Consider the following 23,258-nt stretch of genomic DNA (forward strand, 5'->3'; position numbering starts at 1 on the left):
GGTCTGGCAGTCCCGGAGGAAGGATACACCTCCCAATGGGACTGCCTATACTGGGACTGACTGCAGGTAGGACTTCTAATAGAAGTCATCACTGTCAGTCACTGTGTAGCCAGTGCAGTCAAAGATTGCAACTGGCACACTCCCTGTAGTGGCGGATTTTACTAGGGGACTACATGGTACCGAGTTTAGGAACCACAGTTTTAGACTAAAATAAAGCTCACATACACCATGTTGCATAGAAAAATATGTATGTTTGCTCCTATTTATAGTATACTTGCCTTCTCTGAAATTCGGAGTTCCCTCAGACTCCCAGGAGTGTAGTCCACCCTTTACGATTCTGTCCACATCACTGGGAAGTGGTCAGAGTAAGGCACAATGACTTGATTCACAGTGAGTCATGTAGATAATACCTGTCCCCTTCTACATATCGCCACACTTCTTGCAGTAGGGGAGCCAGACCCTTCAGATTGAATTGCCACACAGTGCCCCTTGCATTGGCTCCCTGGACTTCACCCCTCCAAGATCTATATATGTAGTTAATTTCAATAATCATAAATTGTTTTTCTTAACTTTTTTATAAAAAATATTTAATAAAAAGTAAATTACAATAAAAACCATTTTACTATCTTATTTATTATTAATTAATTATTATTATTTTAATTCAAGTCAGTTGTACTAACTGCAATAAGGCAGGGCCGTAACTACGTGTGTGCCAAGTGGGCCTGGCACACAACGCAGTTGCCCTGAGGGTGCAAGGCCAGCGGTATGTAATGAGTCAAATTGACTCATTACATGCCGCCTCTGCTGTGTGCGCCGTGCGCCGCCGCGCTGTGGAGGAGAGAGCAGCGCCGGGCAGCGGAGAAGGAGGAGGAGGGAGGGGGACTGGAGCCGCAGCAGCGCTATTTCATTGGTAGTAAGCGCCGCTGCAGCTGTCCCCTCTCATTCCGTATTGGCTGCCCGGCGCTGCTGTGGATGCTGGGATGCGGTTCCTCCATCCCAGCATCCACAGCAGCGCCGGGCAGCCAATACGTAAGGAGAGGGGACAGCTGCAGCGGCGCTTACTACCAATGAAATAGCGCTGCTGCGGCTCTAGTCCCCCTCCTTCCTCCTCCTTGTCCGATGCCTGTACCAAGGGAGCTGCCAGCACGAGGAGCCTGTCAGCGGGGAGATAGTAAGTAAGTATCTCTCTCTCTCTCTCTCTCTCTCGGGGACACCGTCTGCCATAATGTGTAAAAAAGGGGACGCTGTCTGCCGTAATGTGTAAAATGGGGACGCTGTCTGCCGTAATGTGTAAAAAGGGGGACTGTCTGCTGTAATGTGTAAAAAGGGGGACGCTGTCTGCTGTAATGTATAAAAGGGGCTCTACCTGGTGTAGTGGCGCTACTGTGCAGCGTAATTTGAATAATGGAGACTACTGTGCGCCATAGTATGAATTGCTATTATTTTGTGGCCACGCCCCTTCCCCATGAAGCCAAGCCCCTATATATTTTTTGCACATCTACGGCGCGCACTGCCCCTATCTTACATGGGGGGAGCGCCAATGTCGTTTCTTGCACACAGCGCTAAAATGCCTAGTTACGGCACTGAATAATGGTATAGCCTTTTCTATGAAAATCAGGTCGTTTTAAGCCCTATAAATAATGCAACTAGGGAGATGATTGCACCAAGCTTATCTGTTCTTTTATTACTGAACTAGTTTTATTCCTGCCAGTTTTTTAATCTGTATTTGCTTTAGGATGTATATGATTAAAAATTAAACTTCAATCATATTTCTAAATGATTGCTTGGCTGTAGATGTACATACATACATCATACTTTCTACAAGCACAGTCAGCCTAAGGGTACATTTACTCTCTTTCTGATAAGCTCAAAATAATTTCCAATCTTTCTTACATTTTGATGTACTGTAATAACATATTTTACTGATTCACTCACTCAGCCCCTTCTATTTTTATTATTCCCATTTCATTGCAGACCTGTTTGTTTAAGAACAATGATACTGTAGTTTGAAAACACAGAAATGCGAGATACATTTTTGATATATAATTAAAGGGGCCTCAGGATCCCTCCCCCAGTGAATTGCCATGCGTGTATGCGTAGTCTGAAGAATGCGCATGTGCAGCTTGGGTCCCCATACCAGCAAGTCAAGGGATCGCTACTGCAGTCAGTTTACTTTACGCATGGCAGGGATGGGCTCCTACTGGACCCCTATCCCCAGATTGTCACGGTCCGGCGGATCGGGTTCCGGGACCAGCGGTACTTACCTGTCCGGACGCTCTGGCGCGGTCCCTCCGGTGGGGGTGCGGGCTGCTGGCGAGGGGCGCGACTTGCAGGCATATCTGGGAGGAGAGGTCTCAGAGGCAGCAGCAAACGTTTGTGCAGCTTTCAGCTGCAGAGGTATGGGATGGGCGTCGCCGCCTTGGAAGGATCAGCTAATCTAAAACACTCAGTCACCTGCAAGGTTTGCAAAACCAATGGGAAACAGTCTGCAGGTATAAATCTGGGGATTTCTGGGTAAGAAATCGCCAGTGCAACGTCTCTCACACAGTACTGTGTGTGTGTGTGTCAATCTGCGCTCCACAGCCTTGAATCTACAGCATTCTGTTCCAGTTTCTCTGCAAGTTCCTAGAATTCCAGGCTTCTTCACTTCACTGACTGAATCCTCAGTTCTCAGCTCCAGCATAATCCTCTCAGAAGTCCTATGAAAAAGACTTTTATCCAGCCTGCCCGGTTTATCCTGTCGAAAGCAACCGACACCGAAACCCAAGCCACAACTCCGGATATTCAAGATCCAAGCCCCGTGACAGTTTGCACTGGCCCAATGGATCCGGAGGGAGCGCAAGGTTCCAGTACGGACCTTCTACAGAGTATTGCTTCTCGTCTCGGGAGTCTGGAGGAGTCCCAGCATCACTTGGCGCAATTTTTTCAAGGTATATCTACTCGGTAAGATTCCATGCAGGTCGACATCGCCAACATGGCCGCCAGTCGACGAACTGAACCTCAACAAGTTGCACCTCCTCCAGTGCCGATGGTTGCGTCACCCTCTTCCTTACGCTTACCCACGCCCACCAAGTTCGACGGGAACCCAAAGATGTGTCGTGGGTTCTTGAATCAGTGTGAGATTCATTTCTCTCTGCAGCCTTTCAACTTCCCGTCCCAGAAAGCTAAAGTTGCTTATATAGTATCTCTCCTGGCAGGCTCTGCTCTGGACTGGGTGTCACCTCTGTGGGAAAGAGCCGATCCCCTACTTGATAATTACTCTGAATTCCTAGTCTCCTTCCGGAAGATTTTTGACGAACCCGGAAGGACCACATCGGCTTCTATTGAGATAATGCGTCTCCGGCAAGGGAACCGGACCTTCGGTCAATACGCAGTACAGTTTCAGACCTATGCCTCTGAACTTCGGTGGAACGAGGAAGCATTAGTAGCCGCCTTCTGGAGTGGTCTAGCAGAGAAAATTAAGGATGAACTGGCTACTAGGGATTTACCACCCAGGTTGGACGATCTGATTTCCCTGTGTACCAAGGTGGATCTGCGCTTCCGAGAGCGACAATTGGAAAAGAATCGAGGGGAACGTCCGAGATTCCGTCCTCTGCCACCTCCTTCTACCTCTCCACCTGAGGTGACTCAAGACGAGCCTATGCTAGTTAATAGGGCTCGCCTCACGCCTGAGGAACGTCAAAGGAGACGCAGGCAGAACTTGTGTCTGTATTGCGGAGCTTCCGGCCACTTGGTGGATTCCTGCACTCAGCGTCCGGGAAACTAGACCTCCTAACCAGCCGTGGAGATACTAAGTTAGGAGTGTTGAATTCGTCTCCATCTCACTCTGAACCAGCCTTTGAAGTTACCTTGACCTTTGCGCAGGGTCCTAAAAATTTCCATTCTCTTCTAGATTCGGGAGCCGCTGGGAATTTCGTCACAGCAGATGTGGTGCAGCAATTTCAGATACCTACAGTCAAGCTTCCTCGTCCGATTTCTCTTTCCACTGTGGACGGTAGCAGAATATCCAGTGGAATTGTCACCCAACAGACTCTCCCTCTTCAGTTATGTGTAGGAGCACTCCATAAGGAGTTACTTAATTTCTTAGTTATTCCAAAGGCTACTCATGATATTGTTTTAGGGCTTCCTTGGCTCCAGAGGCACAACCCAAGAATTAATTGGGAAAATATGCAAGTTTTGGCTTGGGGAGAGACCTGTTCCCGTTCCTGTCTTCCTTGTATCAAACCTCTGAATAAATGCAACCTGGAATCTCATCCTCTAATTGCGCCTCAGTATTCTTCTTATTCCGATGTCTTTAGCAAGCAAGCAGCAGAGGTTCTTCCTCCTCACAGATCCTGGGACTGTCCTATTGATCTTCTACCTGGGAAAACACCTCCTAGGGGGCGAGTATACCCTCTCTCGGCTCCTGAGACAGAATCCATGTCGGAGTACATTAAGGAAAATCTGGCCAGAGGGTTCCTCCGGCCTTCCACGTCCCCGGCCGGTGCAGGGTTTTTCTTTGTACAGAAAAAAGATGGAGGTCTTCGCCCTTGCATCGATTACCGGGGTTTAAATGAAATAACAATCAAAAATCGTTACCCATTACCCCTGATCTCGGAGCTTTTTGATCGAGTTAAGGGTGCTTCAATCTTCTCCAAATTAGATCTCAGAGGAGCATATAATCTGATCCGGATTAGAGCGGGTGATGAGTGGAAACGGCCTTTAACACTCGAGATGGGCATTTCGAGTATCAAGTTATGCCCTTCGGCCTTAGTAATGCGCCAGCTGATTTCCAGAACTTTGTGAATGAAATCTTCAGAGATCTACTGTATAAATCGGTCGTAGTATATCTAGATGACATCTTGATTTTCTCGTCCTCTATGAAAGACCATCGTTTGCAAGTTCAAGAGGTGCTTAAGAGACTGCGGCAACACCACTTATACTGCAAGTTTGAAAAATGTGTTTTCGAACAGCCTTCTATGCCTTTCCTGGGGTACATAATTTCAGGCTCTGGGTTGGAGATGGACCCAGCCAAGGTACAAGCGATCCTCAATTGGCCCAAACCCAACACTCTTAAATCTATACAGCGATTCTTGGGCTTTGCAAACTTCTATCGAAGATGTATCAAGGAATTCTATGCTATAGTGGCTCCTATCACCGCTCTTACCCGGAAGGAGGCTAATCCTAGGGAATGGTCACCAGCGGCTGAAGCAGCGTTCCTACACTTGAAACAGGCCTTCACTACGGCTTCGGTTCTAAGGCAACCTGATACCAACAAAGCCTTTGTATTGGAGGTTGACGCTTCTGCCGACGCTGTGGGAGCAGTCCTCTCCCAGAGGTCGGAGGATAACAAGTTGCATCCATGCGGATTCTTTTCCAAAAAATTTCTTCCCCAGCGGAGAGGAATTATACTATAGGGAAGCAAGAACTTTTGGCCGTAAAGTTAGCTCTAGAAGAGTGGCGGTATCTCTTGGAGGGAGCCAAATTCCCCATCTCTATTTTCACTGATCATAAGAACCTAAGCTTCCTCAGGAATATCCAGTGTCTGAACCCTCGCTTAGCTCGGTGGGCTATGTTCTTCACCAGATTCAACTTTGTTCTTACTTTTAAACCCGGGGCTCAAAACCAAAAAGCAGATGCTCTCTCCCGGTCCTACTCCTCAGATGACTCTAAGGACTCACCTCCTCCTCCGCCGGTATTAGAGACTCGAAATTTTGCTTCGACTAAGATTCAACTCCCAGTGGGGAGGGTGTTCGTTCCTCTCTCTCTCTCTCCGGAAGAGGTTGTTATCCTGGGCTCATTCTTCACGGTTTTCCGGTCATGCTGGAGTCCACAAGACGACAGAATTTATTCAGCGCTCTTATTGGTGGCCTTCTTTAAAGTCTGATGTCTCTACCTTTATTGCCTCCTGTACCAAATGTGCACAACACAAGATCCTTCGACAACGTCCCGTTGGGCAATTGTCTCCGTTAGCTGTTCCCAAGTTGCCTTGGACACATCTTTCTATGGACTTTGTCACAGATTTACCCGCCTCTAAAGGGTACACAACCATTTGGGTAGTTGTCGATTGCTTCTCCAAGATGGCTCGATTTGTACCCCTCAAGGGTCTTCCTTCGGCACCTGAATTAGCACAGCTCTTCATCTCAGAAATCTTCAGATTCCATGGTCTGCCAACCAAGATAGTCTCCGATCGCGGAGTCCAGTTCGTGGCCAGGTTTTGGAGAGCTCTCTGCACAGCTTTACAAATTCAACTAAAATTTTCGACAGCGTATCATCCTTAGACCAACGGGCGCACGGAAAGAGTCAACCAGGATTTGGAGACCTTCCTCAGAATTCATGTCTCCTCCTCCCAGGACGACTGGTTTGAACATCTGCCATGGGCAGAATTTGCTCATAACAATTCCTACCATTCTTCCACAGGTCATACTCCCTTCTTCAGAGTATATGGGTTACATCCCCGGGTTCCTCAGTTCTTGGCTCTACCCAATCTGGATCTTCCTGCAGTACAAAAAACTTTTAAGGAACTCTCCAGAATTTGGAAAATAGTTCATCAAAATCTACGAAAGACATCCATCCGTTATAAATTCTGGGCGGATAAGAAAAGAAGAATTGCACCTAAACTATCTGTAGGTGATCAAGTTTGGCTCTCAACTCGTAACTTGAGGTTACGTGTTCCATCTATGAAATTTGCTCCTCGCTAAATTGGTCCCTTCCCAGTGGAACAGGTGATCAGCCCAGTAACTTACAAACTTAAGTTACCTTCCTATTTAAGAGTCTTCCCAACCTTCCATATCTCGCTTCTAAAACCCCTAATTTTAAACAAGTTCTGCAAAATTCTTCCCCGTTCTCCAAGAGTGGTCACAGACCGTGGGGTCGAATTCGAGGTTAAGAAGGTCCTTGATTCCCGGATGCGACACGGTCGTCTACAATATCTCCTGGACTGGAAGGGATATGGTCCTAAAGAGCGCTCTTGGGAGGATCCATCAGATATACACGCCCCTGCGTTCCTTCACAAGTTTCATGAAGAGAATCCTAGCAAGCCTGGTGGCTGTCCAGTGGCCATCCCTAAAAGGGGGGGTAATGTCACGGTCCGGCGGATCGGGTTCCGGGACCAATGGTACTTACCTGTCCGGACGCTTTGGCGCGGTCCCTCCGGTGGGGGTGCGGGCTGCTGGCGAGGGGCACGACTTGCAGGCATATCTGGGAGGAGAGGTCTCAGAGGCAGCAGCAAACGTTTGTGCAGCTTCCAGCTGCGGAGGTATGGGATGGGCGTCGCCGCCTTGGAAGGATCAGCTAATCTAAAACACTCAGTCACCTGCAAGGTATGCAAAACCAATGGGAAACAGTCTGCAGGTATAAATCTGGGGATTTCTGGGTAAGAAATCGCCAGTGCAACGTCTCTCACACAGTACTGTGTGTGTGTGTCAATCTGTGCTCCACAGCCTTGAATCTACAGCATTCTGTTCCAGTTTCTCTGCAAGTTCCTAGAATTCCAGGCTTCTTTACTTCACTGACTGAATCCTCAGTTCTCAGCTCCAGCATAATCCTCCCAGAAGTCCTATGAAAAAGACTTTTATCCAGCCTGCCCGGTTTATCCTGTGGAAAGCTACCGACACCGAAAACCCAAGCCACAACTCCGGATATTCAAGATCCAAGCCCCGTGACACAGATGTGTTTCATAATACATCCCTGCGGTACAGAATTTCCTTGCCGCAAATAGTGGTGATCAAAATTCTAATTATTGGATCTATGTTATTCAGCTGTGTTGCATATTTCTGCTGTGTCTAGGTTTACATGGAGACTTGGTTTTAGACTGTACTTAGAGGGTTAACATAAAATGTACCTATTGTAATAGACTGAACTATTACTGTTGATTCAAATCTAGGAAATATTTTTTATGGATACTAAAAGTGTCATTTATGCATCTAGTTGGATTGAGGGAGGGGGTCCAAACATACTCGTACAGAGTGCTAGCAGACCTGGGGCTGGCCCTGACTCCAAGAAAAAAGTTGGGATGCCCTTGGTCTAGACAGTGCTTAGGGTGTACATTTCACTTTCCATTGTCTCACTTTCCAGTTTCAACATTCAGTAACTGAATCACTTATGCCACTGTAATTTGTGCCTTTTAACGCAGCATCTAAGTAGGTTATGTTGGGTTAGGCCCTTTTCTATGTTGCACTGAAAACTTACACAAACTACACATTATAGTTTATTGTATTATTTTAGATTATACTTGTTCAGAATATGAATTTTCTCTTACAATATATGCAAAATGTGTTTTAATACGTTTATAATACAGGAGATGTGAGAATACTTATAAGATAAACAAGTGAGGCTACTAACAAAACGACATCAAATTATAGTTGAGTTCTAGTTTCATGACCAGTTTTCATCGGGAAAACTTGTGTGCTATAAGCAGGGGCGTCTCTAGAGAGGAGGGGACCTGTGTACAGACTCCGTGTGTGAGCCCCCTCCTCTCCCGTAGCCGTCGCGCCGCTGCTAGCGCCCTGAGCACTGTAGACTCTGGCACAGTGCTAGAGTCTACAGCGCATGCGCAGGACTCTGAGAAATGGCCACCGCGCCATTTTTTCGGAGTCCTGCGCATGCGCTGTAGACTCTGGCACTGTGCCAGAGTCTCTAGTGGTCAGTGCGCTAGCAGCGGCGTGACGGCTATGGGAGAGGAGGGGGCCCACACACGGTCAACGATGGACTCTGGAAAGGTAAGTATAGGAGAAATGGGTGCAGTGTGTGCGGCGTGGGCCCCCTCTGGACTCAGGGGCCCGTGTGCACCGCACACACTGCACCCATTATAGAAACGCCAATGTCTATAAGGAATGATGCACCTCCTATTGTCATATATTACATATATTACACATCACCTGGGACTTCTGTGACTTATAAAAGCACTCATATGGCTGCAGAACTCCACATTGACTTAATACTACATTTACAGTAGGGAGTGCCTTATTCCATATATACTGTAAACAGATATGAAATATATACTTACATCTGTCACTCGCTGAGTGTACCAATTATAATTATTATGATAATGTCACATTAGATTTTAGGACATTGACAGAGAGTCAGCGAGAAATTCTACCTACAGTGCCTTGCTAAAGTATTCACCCCCCTTGGCTTTATACCTATTTTGTTACATTACAACCTGTAATTTAATTATTATTTTTTTATCTGAATTTTATGTGATGGCTCTGCACGAAAAGTTGGTGAAGTGAAATGAGAAAAATGTATATAAAAATAATTTTATATAAATAAAAAAATGTAAAATTGGCATGTGCATACGTATTCATCCCCTTTGCTATGAAGCCCCTCAACAGTTCTGGTGTAAACAATTACCTTCAGAAGTCACATAATTAGTAAAATGAAGTCCACCTGTGTGCAATCTAAGTGTCACATGATCTGTCAGTATAAACACACCTTTTCTGAAAGGCCCCAAAGGCTGCAACACCACTAAGCAAGAGGCATCATACCATGAAGGTCAAGGAGCTCTCCAAACAAGTCAGGGACCAAGTTGTTGAGAAGTACAAGTCAGGGTTGGGTTATAAAAAAATATCCAAATCTTTGATGATCCCCCGGGGCACCATCAAATCCATCAAATAGAAAGAACATGGTACCACAACAAACAACAAACCTGCCAAGAGAGGGCCGGCCACCAAAACTCACAGACTGGGCAAGGAGGGCATTAATCAGAGAGGCAGCATAGAGACCAAAGGTAACCCTGAAGGAGCTGCAGAGTTCCACAGCAGACACTGGTGTATCTGTGTATGTGACCGCAATAAGCCGTACACTCCATAGAGCTGTGCTTTATGGAAGAGTGGCCAGAAAAAAGCCATTACTTAGTGTTAAAACTAAGAAGGCACGTTTTGAGTTTGCCAAAAGGTATGTGGCCGACTCCCTACATGTATGGAGGAAGGTGCTCTGGTTAGAAGAGACTACAATTTAACTTTTCAGCCACCTTGTCTGGCGCAAACCCAACACATGCCATTACCCCAAGAACACCATCCGCACAGTAAAACATGGTGGTGGCAGCATCATGCTGTGGGGATGTTTTTCAGCAACAGGGACTGGTAAACTGTTTTGAGTCGAGAGAAAGATGGATGCTAAATACAGGGATATTCTTGAGCAAAACCTGTGCAACATTCTTGAGCAACACTCGAGTGAGTTAAGGGGAAATATTTAAATGTGGTAGAATGGCCTAGTCAAAGACCAGATCTCAATCCAATTGAGAATCTGTGGTCAGACTTAAAGATTGCTGTTCACAAGCAGAAACCATCCAACATGAAGCAGCTGGAGCAGTTTTGCCTTGAGGAATGGGCAAAAATCCCAGTGGCAAGATGTGGCAAGCTTATAGACACTTATCCAAAACGACTTGCAGCTGTAATTGCCGCAAAAGGTGGCTCTACAAAGTAGGGGGGGGGGGTGAATAGTTATGAACGCTGAAGTTTTCTGTTATTTTGTCCTATTTGTTGTTTGCTTCACAAGAACAACAAAAAAAAATCTTCAAAGTTGTAGGCATGTTCTGTGAATGTAATGATGCAAACCTTCAAACGATCCATTTTAATTCCAGGTTGTGAGGAAACAAAACATGAAAAATGCAAAGGAGGATGAATACTTTAGCAAGGCACTGTAATAGTTGTACATATACTGTCTAAACAATACTTAATATTTCAGTGCCTCATTCTTCTCTTCCTTCGTCAGATGAAGAGATTAAACTGCCATACAGTCATCCTCCACCCACACTGACCAGAACACATACGTAGGGATGGCAATTGACCACCGGTTATTCAGAATCATTGATGGCAATTGACTGATTAAATAGTTTCACCATAGATGATGGGGGATATAGTTAATATATTCCGGCTGTTGGGATCCTGGCATTCAGCATCCCAACGCCAGGATCCCAACAGCCGGTAAAATGCTGCACAGCAGTGCAAAAATGTGAAGTGGTGCAAGATAGAATTGTCCTTTGGCCCTCCCTCCCACCCTTATGTTGGATATTAAAAAGGACATGCACGTTTAACAAAGTAAGCACTTCAGTGACAGGGACTGACACTTCTGTGGCTGAAGTGCTTGCTTTGTTTGGGCACCCACAAGACAATTTTTTGGAAGAACTACCCCTGATCACTAATGAGGAGGTTGATGATGAGGTTGTTAATTACATTATAATCTTGTACAATACATTTAATGAACTCACCGCAAATGACGTACAATGGAAGAGGTACCTAGATACCTAACGTCCCTACCTCTAGTAATGTTGGCCTCACAAATGGAGCAGATGCCTTCACAAACATTATCAGGATTTGGGTAAAAAAAATTCCACACCCAAGTGGTGGCTTTTTTGGTCTTATGCCCAGGCATCACAATGGCTTTCTTTTTATCACAGACAAGAACTGTAGCCACTGGTGGTTGACTTACACATACAACATCAGCAACATCCTCAGTGTCAGATAGTATTAGTATACACATATCCCCCTCATCCTGTTCCACTTCACACATGAATCCTCAATTTCTATTCTGTCTTCATCATTACCATCTTTACTTGTACTGCTCCCCACATGTGCAGATGGTGCAGAAATGGTGGAAGGAGGTGAAAGAGGCTTCTCTATGAGGACAATGTGAGAAATGTCAGACTCACACATAGATAACGTGGGCACCCCTAAACGTTTCTCAGGATTGTGTGATGGTTCTGAATGCACAGTTTGTTTTACTGCCTTAGTGGTTTTCATGTTTTTACACCTCTTCTAAACTCTGAGTGAAAAGTTCTTGTATTGTCATGAGAGGCAGAACAAGATGTGTCACTGACAGTTGCAGAACACTTATAAATAAAGGCCAAGGTCTGAGTCTTTCCGTGCCACTTTGTGTGGTGAATGGCATGTTGACAATTTTAGGTTTCTAACATTCCTTTTGATGCTTTTTCCATTACCACTGTAAAATTATATTGCTTCTTTGATTTTATATACCATGACTTCAACCCTCTATGCCCTTGGGTATCAGCCCTAGTAGATGACATTGATGGACTTGTATCGTCATGACTAGTGGCAGCAGCTACAGCACTAGTGTGTGTTTCCTACTCTCCTCTCAATTGTTCATCCTCCATGTCTATCAACAAACATGAACAAAGTGGGGTACAGCACACACCACAATTTATACAAAAAAAGTACCACCTACACTGTCCCACAATACGTCTGTGAGTCAGAATATATATTACGTTGCAGTTCACTTCCACCTACAGTGTCACACATTACGTGTATGAGTCAGAAATAATAATATAACAATGCCGTTTCTTTATACCTACAGTGTTACACAATACATGTATGAGTCAGAATATATATAATACCCTAGTTTACTTGAACACACCAGTGCCTTGTTGGCACAGAAAAATAATAGTATGTACTCTGGGGCATAGCGCCTATTTATATATATATATATATATATATATATATAGATAGATAGATAAGCAGAGTACACGGCACTCCCAGATCCCAAGGATTCGTGTAAAGGTAATGGTAATGCCGGTGCCTTCCCAATAGTATACAGCGCAGCTGTATCCTAATGTATATAGTGCAGAAACGGGCGGCACTCTCGGCGCAAATGAAGACAGACAAGCAAGTCTAGTGTATCAACGTTTCAATGACCAAAGCGGCATTTTCGTCATATATATATATATATATATATATATATATATATAAATTTCCATTATATTTTTGCCTTCAACTTTTTTTGTATACTGGGGTCACATTCCTAGATTCACAGAGTACCTCTGAATGGACAACACAGCACCTCTGGATGGACACAGCATGGAAAGTGCACCCCTGGAGGACAAAGCAGCCCCAGCCTCTTGATAAACACACTGCAGCACCCCTGGATGGGCAACACTGCAGCACCCCTGGATGGACACAGCACAGACATGTCCTCTCACTACAAGCTACACAGCCAGAGTGAAAAGGCACCAATCACAGGGGGCCTTATAAAGAATCCAAAACCTGCAAGACGCCGACAATGGAAGGAAGATGTTTTACCTCGTTTTGAGATCCGAGTCAGGTGGGAAACACTGAGCCGGACTCTGATCCCGGCTTGGAACGATATGTTTGGGTGGGTCCAATTCTCCGAGAACCGGTACCGCTCATCTCTAATTTCTTTATTATCAGTTCCTTATAGAGAGCAGCATATTCCGTTGCACTTTAAAATTGGAAAGTAGCATAGTAGCTGCTAAAATATGCTAATGCCATGGGAAGCATTTTGTGTAAGCATCAGAACACCTGCATAAACATCAGCCATCTGAGTAACCCTCAGGTGACTTATACCCCTTTCACACCAGAAATGCAGGGACAAAACCCGGGAATTCTGCCACGGGCTCATGCAGGGACATTCCCGGGTTGGCACCTTTCACACCAGCATTTTTTGCCGGGACATTCCGGGTCTGCACCTTTCATACTGAACCCGGGATGGCCCTGCATTTTCTGAAAATGGGCGTCTCAGAAAAACCACAAGACCAGGAAGTGCCCTGAATAGCCAATCAGCATCAGCAGAGGCAACCCGGGAAGGTGGGACATGTCCCTGCATCATTCACACTGTCCAGGTTCCAGGGACGATCCCGGGACCAACCCTGGTCGGTTGCAGGGTTGAAATGCAGGAACAGAAATCCCGGGTTTTTGTCCCTGTACCCTTTCACACCAAGAAATTTCCCGGGTTGATGCGCGTTCATGTGTTTTAACCCGGGAAATTTATGGCTGTGTGAAAGGGGTATTAGAATAGCTGGGCTGTTCAGCCTACTGGGGCCAGCACATCTGTGTCAGAAGACAAAGACAAGGGCCACAGCTAGAGCCGGATTAAGGGGGGGTCACGGTGGGTATGTACCCCGGGCCCTCCTGTCTCAAGGGGCCCCCCGGCTGAGCTGCTCTGCCTCAGACACAACTGCTGAGCAGCTGCACGAAGAGTTACAGAGCTACAGCAGTAGCTCTCTGGCTTGCAGGGGCACGCCTCCTCCCAGCGTCACTGAGAAGAGACGAACACCCAGTGCGGAGTCAGTCGCACTAGAAGAGGAGAGGAGAGACAAGTCAGATGTGAGACCTCCGGCTTCTGCTGATAACAAGTGCAAAAGGTTAAGCTACAAAGAGATGTGATTGCCAAGCCACAAGCTACACAAAGTAGTAGTGTGTGTTTCAGTCTTAGTAGTGGGGGTGGGGTATGACTTCATGTCATGAAGTGTCTTTGTGTCAGTGTGTGTATCAATAAGTGGTGTCGGTAAGTGTGTGTTTCAGTAAAGAGAGTCTTGGTCAATAAGTGGTGTCAGTAAGTGATATGTCAGTAAGTGGGTTAGTAAGGGATTTCTGTATCAGTAAGGGGTGTGTGTCAGTAAGTGTATTTGTATTGTGTATGTCAGTAACAGGTATCTGTGTCAGTAAGGGATGTCTGTCAGCAGGTATGTATTTGCCAATATGATGTCTGTGTCCATAAGGGCTATCTGTCAGTAAGGGGTGTCTGGGTAGGCATGTGTCAGTAAGTGTGTTTGTGTCAGTAAGAGATGTGTGTGTGTCAGTAAGTGTGTTTGTGTCAGTAAGAGATGTGTGTGTGTCAGTAAGTGTGTCTATGTCAGTGTGTCGGTGTCAGTAAGGGGTGTTGTAATTGTGTCAGTAAGAGGTGCTTGTGTCAGTAAGAGATGTCCGTGTCAGTAAAGGATGTCCGTGTCAGTAAGGCAGTGTGTGTGTGTGTGTGTGTTTGTGTTTGTGGTCAGCTATGGAGCTGTATGTGTGTGGCAATGGGGGGCAGTGTGTGAGTGAAATTGAATTATTGCATGCAGTTGACGGAGGGGTGCTCCAAACAGATTTCTTGCTTATGGCCCCAATAAAGTATAAATCCTGCTCTGTATGTGGGTACAGGAAATTGCTGTTGTGGGAGGAGTACACACACAGTAGGCATAACCATGGGGGGGGGGGGGTGCTGATGAGAGGGTGAGGGCCCCCCTGTCTTTAGTACCCTGGGCCCCCCCGAAGGCTTAATCCGGCCCTGGCCACAGCACTCCCAGAAAAGCCCCCCTTTTTCGGGAACACTGCCCAGTGCTGCCCCCTTCCCATTCCCAAAGGACCAAAGCCTGTCAATCAGGCTGCGGCCTATCAGGTACTGCATGCAATGACACATGGCCTATTCTGGAGGTACAGGGTGGAGGATACTGCCAGGGAGGGGGAGATTGCTGGACTTTGCTGAAGAGGTAAGGTCTAATGCTGAGTTAAATGCAAGTCATCTGTAATTGCTCCTAAACTGCATGCTCAGAGCTAAATGTATTTATTTGCACATATTTAGAGTTGTACAGTATGTATCTTTGTGTTGCAGCCGCCTTATCCCCCTATACCTATATCAGAATGCCCTGTCATAGTCGTTAATCCTCCTCAGTTGCAAGTGAAATGCTCTTGAAATGAATGCGGCCGTGTATCACTCATACCTGTGCTTGCTTGGTTCCGAAGCATGCACAGTTGGAAAACTCTGCAAACCAGTATAGATTCAGCTCAGAATCAGGCCCTACTATATACAGTGTCGGACTGGGACATGAAGGGCCCACCGGGGGAATGCAGTTATAGGGGCCCATACATAGTGGTGTGGCCAGCCTACAAAGGGGGTGTAGCCAGCCTTCACAGAGGCTTGAAATACACAATAGTTTAGTGCAGTGTAATGCTACATATCTACCATGTACAATACACGTGCATAGTCTGGAACCTGATCCCTAGAGGAAGGAGTGGGCCCTCAGGCAGTGGGGCCTACCGGTGGTTTACCTGGTACCCCTGTGGGCCAGTCCGACCCTTACTATATACAGTATCTCCCTTCCTTTCATCTAGATAAATGGGAAGTCATACAATACCCATATTTTCCCTTTAGATCAAGGAGATTTAAAACACACAGCTTTTATTTAATTTTTTACCATTTTTTAATGTTCAGTGGTTTTGCGGCTTACATTTATATTTCCTAAGTGCTTTAACACTGATTTTGGCACATTCCTTAGGAAATGACACATCACAGTCTGCAGAAAAATTCCTCAGCATCTGTCATTTCTACCAAGCAGCAGAACTTTTAAGTTTACAAACACATTAACAAAAGTTGGATACTTTAGATTAAACCCCAGTGCACTGCATAGGTTTCATGGTATACCCTCAATGACAGATATTAAATACATACTTATTTTAAAACACATTGGTGAGAAAACTGTGTGGGTGCTCTGAAAGGAAATTATCATCTTATGGACAGTAAGGGGCCCACACATCAGCAATCCTCCAAAAGAGATTCACAGATTCTGTGTTTTCCCCCCAGTTTAACAATTTTCCAATACACCAATATGCGCCCATACATTGCCAATATTTTACAGTGATTCACAGATAATTTTTATCTAAAGATCAGATCTATGACTCATGAAAGTGCCCATTTTACTAGTAAGATACTAGTGACGGTCTGCAAATCTTCTGATTATTACCATACACTAACAATGTACAGCCCTGTTTGGTTGGCGTTGCCTCAATTACTGATGTATGGCCCTATAACCAGCGGAGGATTGGCCTGCCGGGAAACTGGGGTACTTCCGGCTGGGTGGACCCCTGCTGGTCTGGACCCCCCTCTCTCATAATAGGTAAAGTGAAATTTGCGGTAAAATTAATACTACTCCCAGTCTGCTCCTGCTCCCCACTAATACTTCCAGCCTATCCCCTGCACTACACTTATACTCCCAGCCTGCCTCCTGCTCTCCACCACTACTCTTAGTCTGCCCCCTGCTCTCCACTACTACTACTCCCAGCCTGCCGTGCTCTTTACCAACACTTCTCCTAGATTGCCCCCTGCTCTGCATTACTACTATTTCCATCCTACTCACCATTACTTGTACTTCCAATCTACCCCCTGCTCTGCACTTCTACTTCTCCCATCCTGCCTCTCTGCTTCCCACTATTACTCCCACACTGCCCCCCAGCAGCAACAGAGTATATGGAGCTTGTGCTCCAGGCCTCACAGTACTGTACCCACCCTAACTACCACCCCTGCGTCTGGAACATACCTGATATCTGCACTAACCCCCTGGCTTTCTGAATATACAGTACCCCCCCTCCCCAGGCCAGCAAGGAAATACAATACTCACCCTAGCACCTCCTCCCCACCCATCCTTCTGGACCCCTAGACACATCCCCCCCCCCCACAACCCAGGCACATACTCTATCCACCCTATATTTTCTTGTGGAGGCCGACATGCTTTTTTGTTCTGTGAGGGCCAAAGTGTTTTATTTTTTGTGGGGCCAGTATTTTTTTTTTTCTGTGGGGCTAAAACTTTTTATTATTTTTTTGTGGAAGCCAATGTATTTTTTCTGTGGGGGCTAATGTGTTTTTTTTTGCATGTGGGAGCCAATGTATTTTATTTTTTTCCTGTGGGGGTTTAAGTGTTTATTTTTTTCCCTGTTGGGGTCAATTCATTTTTTTTTATTGTTTTCTCTGGAGGGCAAAGTGTGTGCTTTTTCCTGGGGTATCCAGTGTGTCTGCGGATGCATTTGTATTGCACCACGCATGCATTGCAGATTTAGATGCACGTACCAAGAAGTGTACTAGAAATGTGTTGGGCATTCCAAGGCGGTTACAGGGGATTAGCTAATCAGACGCAGATGTAGCATAGTAAGGGTACGTTGTTGAAAGTGATTTTGTATACATATGCTGAATTGCTCAAACTGTAGGCCATACTCAAATGGAAGATCTGCACTTAGGATAAGGCTGATGAAAGTTTCAGTGGTATGTCCAATGGTGGCGTCTAAAGAAAAAACATAATAGCAGCGTCTTTAGACACTGAAAGTATACGTTTCAGTCCTTACATATTCAGATGTACGTATGTACACCAGGTAAGTGAATTGTAGTGGCATTAGCTTGAAGTTGCAGATGCAACTGCAGCGAAAGATGCAAGGAGGGCTGTAACTGTTTCCAACTCAGAATCAGGCACTGTAAGGAGGAATACCGTCCACACCAGACCTCACCCTTTAATAGATTCCATCCCCATTAGAGCTGCTTCCAAGAGTTTCCCGATATGGTTTTCCATTCCAATCCACCCCTGCTCATATCTTACAACAGTGCTTCCTTGAGTAACTGAGAGAGAAAAGAGCTGCTGTAGTGAACAATGGAATCAGGACAATGATATCTGCAGTTCCAAGTCTCACTGGTAAAAGTGAAAACAGAAGCTAGAAAACACTAATTGAATATCCCAACTGAATAACAAGAACCACTGGCTATAGGAAGCGTAGGTGCCCTACATTTCTGAATTATAAATATTGAATTTGTTGAAAGAGGAAACTCTGTAATTATAATTTTGTAGACATTTATTATTTTTTAGCCTGGGAGAAATGGGTTGAAATGAAGGGTGTAGCTACCAAAGGTGTGGGGAGTGCAGTTTCTATGGGGCCAAGAGCTGAGAAGGGCCCAACCTCCCTGCCCATACAACCTTTTACCTTGGGGGTCTACAATATATCTAGTTATGCCCCTGGACCTGCTCATTGCAATGTGGTATAAAATGAGCTGGGGGGGGGGCATTATAATGTTACATAATATGAATTGTGGCACTGTAATGTGGCACAGTATGAAGTGGAGACACTATAATGTGCAATAATATGAACTGATGGCACTGTATTACGCACAATGTAATTTGGGAGTACTGTGTTGTATAATAAGTACTTGCAGACCTACAATGTGAAATAATGTAATCTAGGCACTACTATGGTTCAGAAAATGAACTATGGCAAAATTAACAACTGCTGCAGAGAGGTGCCTCAGGCTCCCAAAACATAATCTGCTTAAGCGGCTACCAGAGCCGCGATAACAAATGGGATCATGGACTTATCCTCGAACCCATGTGTTATTGTGGGATCGCGGGTCCGTTTTCGCCTGATGAAAATAGACTGTAATAGGATACCATCATAATGACCATCGGTCATTAATCGCGAGTTCCTGCGATTTTCACCAAGCAATAACTAATCATGAATAATAGGATACCCCCCTTATTGCTTGTTGTAAAGCTCCAAACTCTCCAGGTAGTCTTGGCATCCATCTGTCTCAACAACTGGTAATGTCCTGGCTGCCAGGGACACTGCTCACAATGCATTACTCCAGCTCTGTCTCCTGGCCCTGCTTTCAATCCCCTCCCTCATGACTTCCATCCCTTCCCTCACACTCTCTGACCCCTCCCTCCTACTCTCCATGATCACCATGCAGTGATTCCCAGCACCACCTTGCTGCTATGTGAACAAAATTACTTCTCAAACTAGCGCTTCTTTAAATCCTGCAGCCATGCTTATCCACAGGTGTACACCACACCAAACAAAATCACATATATCATAGCACAGTGGTAAACTCGGTGCTCGGCACATGTAAAGGTATCTATCTCCAAGAAAGATACCTTTAAATGCACGAACCAAGAGGATTCAATTGAAAGTGTGTTTTCAATTGACCATATGAAGTGCACCAGGAAACCCTTGGGAGTCTATCACTAAAGCCCGCACAGACTTAGATTGTTGTGTAGAGGGTGATCCATTACATTAGATTCACAATCCAGCACCAAGCTTACCACTGTACTATAATATATACCACCTTGATGCTGCCAGGACTGAAACCAGAGATTGCAGTTGTCAGTTTCACACCCCCATCGGATTGTAGTCTCCTACCACTGGATCTTTAATAATAGTCACCAATTAATAGCCACCACATTTAATCAAGACTCCATATTAAATGTCCCCTCCAAACATCTCATTACATTAATAGTTCCCACATTACTCCTCGTTATATTAAGAGCCACCTTTCCATTAAACCTTTCCATTACCTTATATATGGGAAGTCGGCTTCCAAACTATGGACACTGAAGAAGTGAGGAGGAACTAGTCCACAAAGATAGAAGGTAAGGAAGGGACAGGTTGAAGGGTAGGAACAGCTGACATCAATGGGACTTTGACACAATGGCTGGTGTTAGTGTAGGATAGTGGAGTAATGTTTAGCTTTTGCCCTTTTTGCTCAAGGTCCTCATGCTTTGGATTCTACCACAAAGAATATAAAGTTTGTAGAGGCTTTACAATCCACTTATGACCAAATCTCTGCTTGTGCTTGCCTGCAACCTGTCCAACCACAGCTGAAACCCTTGTCACCACTGTCATAGAGAGAAACACATATACCTTGCTTCTGCCTCTGTTTAAACTCTTCTCATGTTGATAATTACCAGGTGTTGCCCATTGACTTTAAGGTCCTGACACCATCATCTTGTCTCAGCTGATTACTGGGGATTATACAGCCACCATGATGAACTCCGATGCCATGACCACATCCCTATAAGCCAGGGTTATCTCTTATAGGGCAACTATATGATAATGTCCCACTTGAATTTATGTGTTCATTGGAACACAAGGAAGCAGCTCATGAAAACATTTGAATAATTAAATCAAATCTTATATTACATGTAGTTTTCAAGCAAACATCAAGAAAATGTCCCCATTATACTTGTAACATAGCATAGCCCTCACCCCTAGCTTACATTATTTATGCCATCTCATCATAGTCTGGTGTATTACCCCTGGCCAAGGGTTCATCAGTGACTAAAATCAAGTCTATCACTTTTTTTCTAAAATATGTTTCCCAGTATTTTTTAAAATTTTAATTAAGTATAAATATATATATATATATATTTATTATTATTATTATTATTATTATATATTTTTTTTAAATATCCATGGGTTAGGAAAGGAAAAGAAGGTGAACATAAGTAACATTTACAAACTAATGATTGACAGATAAATTTAATAATGTGGGAATAAAATCCTTCAAAATTGAACAAAATAAACATTTAGTACTTCAATATTTAATAGACACACAAAAACAAGTATAAGTTCTGATGTTTTTAAATAAAAGATGTACAGTAGGACAATGGATTGTAATAGTTACAAAGCAGGAGATATGTGCAGTCTACCAACTCTTCCTTCATATCCCATCCAGTCACAATAGTTGGGAGATATGTTGTGCTTTGCGCTGCCCTGCTCATGAAGGAGAAGCCGCTGGCACCTAACAGGGATACATTTCTGATCAATGACGTGGGCACACGGTGCAGAGCACCCGTGATGTCATCAGCGGGAATCTTCGGAACAACTCTGTACAGTGCCATCACATAAGCAGCAGAAGGAGCTACTGTGAAGTAGCCCAGAACCTTTCTCCTCCAGACACTGCAGTGGGTAGGAGTCTGAGGGTTTTAAAGCAATGCCACAAATGCCATCCTCACTGTCCCTTTATATGATCCCATATAAGTCTCCTCTTGTACCATATTATCCACACTATATATATGTTATGTTACATTGGGACATATTTATTACTATATTTACTAAATTTAATTAATATTTATACTTTCTTTACTAAATGATGTAAAAATTGGTGTTTTCATACCATTTTTGCATTATTTTAGTACCACTGTAATGTGTGAATGGGCTTTCGGATGAGAATTTACAAAATTCTCAGACAAGTCTTTAAATTCTCATTTTTTTCTAGTATGCACATCACATTTCTAATACCCATAATGGGATATTCCATCTGCTCAGATTTACTAATGTTAAATTGTAAAAAAAATATTGTGAGCCTTGCAATAATAATGCCATCTTCTGATGGTGTTATGCAGGCTTTCCTCCTATTCCTCTACTCCTGCTCTGCCCCCCTGCACACTGACGTGCAGAGCAGAGCCAGCTTCTGTGATCTAACTGTGTATCTAAATTAACCACAGGTTGATCACAGAGAAAATAATCAGCTAATAGAAAATAAATAAAACTTACCAACACAGAGAAGGAGCTCAATGATCACCGATCCCTGGGTACAGTGAGCAGGTTATTTTAATTTTATTATTTTCTACTATATATTGGAGAGGGGCACATTGGGGGAGGTACGTAAGCAGTCGAGATGAGCGGGTTCGGTTCTCAGAGAACTGAACCGTACCGAACTTCACCATTTGCGTTTGGATCCGAGCCAGGCTCGGGTTTTCCCACCTAACTTGGAAACCAGAACGAGGCAAAACGTCATCATCCCGCTGTCGGATTCTCGCGGGGTTTGAATTCCATATAAGGAGCCGCGCGTCCCCGCCATTTTCACTCCGGCATTGGAGAGTGTAGAGAGAGGACGTGTCTCCGTTCTCTCAGTGTCCGTGTCTTGTGCTGAATCTGTCCAGTCACAGTGCTTGTGTCCTCTGCTGCCATATGTCCAGTGCTGTCCAGTGGTGCTGTGTTGGACTGCATCAGTTCAGTGGTGCTGTGTTGGGCTGCATCAGTCACAGTGGTGGTGTCCTCTGCTGCCATATGTCCAGTGCTGTTCAGTGGTGCTGTGTTGTGCTGCATAAGTTCAGTGGTGGTGTGTTGTCCTGCATCAGTCACAGTGGTGGTGTCCTTTGCTGCCATATGTCCAGTGCTGCTGTATAATAAGTCCCTTACAGTGTTGCTGTGTTGTGCTGCACCAGACCAGTGGTAGTGTGCTGGACATCAGTCATTCCAGTGACCAGGCAGTCACAGTGGTATACGCTACTGCTATATGTCCACTGCTGCTATATTATAATAATGATAATGATAATGATAATAATAATAATAATAATAATAATAATAACAACAACAACAACAAGTCACTTACAGTGTTTCTGTGTTGTGCTGCATGAGACCAGTGGTAGTGTCCTGGCCATCAGCCATCAGTCATTCCTGTGCCTCATATTGTGTTATATAACTCCAAAAAAATAATGGAGAATAAAAATTTGGAGGATAAAATAGGGAAAGATCAAGACTCACTTCCTCCTAGTGCTGAAGCTGCTGCCACTAGCCATGACATAGATGATGAAATGCCATCAACGTCGTCTGCCAAGGCCGATGCCCAATGTGATAGTAGAGGGCATATAAAATCCAAAAAGCTAAAGTTCAGTAAAAAGACCCCAAAAAATAAATTTAAATGGTCTGAGGAGAAACGTAAACTTGCCAATATGCCATTTACGTCACGGAGTGGCAAGGAATGGCTGAGGCCCTGGCCAATGTTCATGATTAGTGGTTCAGCTTCACATGACGATGGAAGCCCTTATAACTGAGGCCTTGACAGTTATGTTGGTGTTAGACGTGCGTACGGTATCCGCCATTAGTGCAGTGGGATTTAGACAATTGATGGCGGTATTGTGTCTCAGGTACCAAATCACATCTAGATTCCACTTCACTAGGCAGGCGATACCGAGATTTTGCCATTTAATTCCAGTGATTTGGACGTAC

This window comes from Pseudophryne corroboree, chromosome 6, assembly GCF_028390025.1.
Source record: "Pseudophryne corroboree isolate aPseCor3 chromosome 6, aPseCor3.hap2, whole genome shotgun sequence".
Lineage (NCBI taxonomy): Eukaryota > Metazoa > Chordata > Amphibia > Anura > Myobatrachidae > Pseudophryne > Pseudophryne corroboree.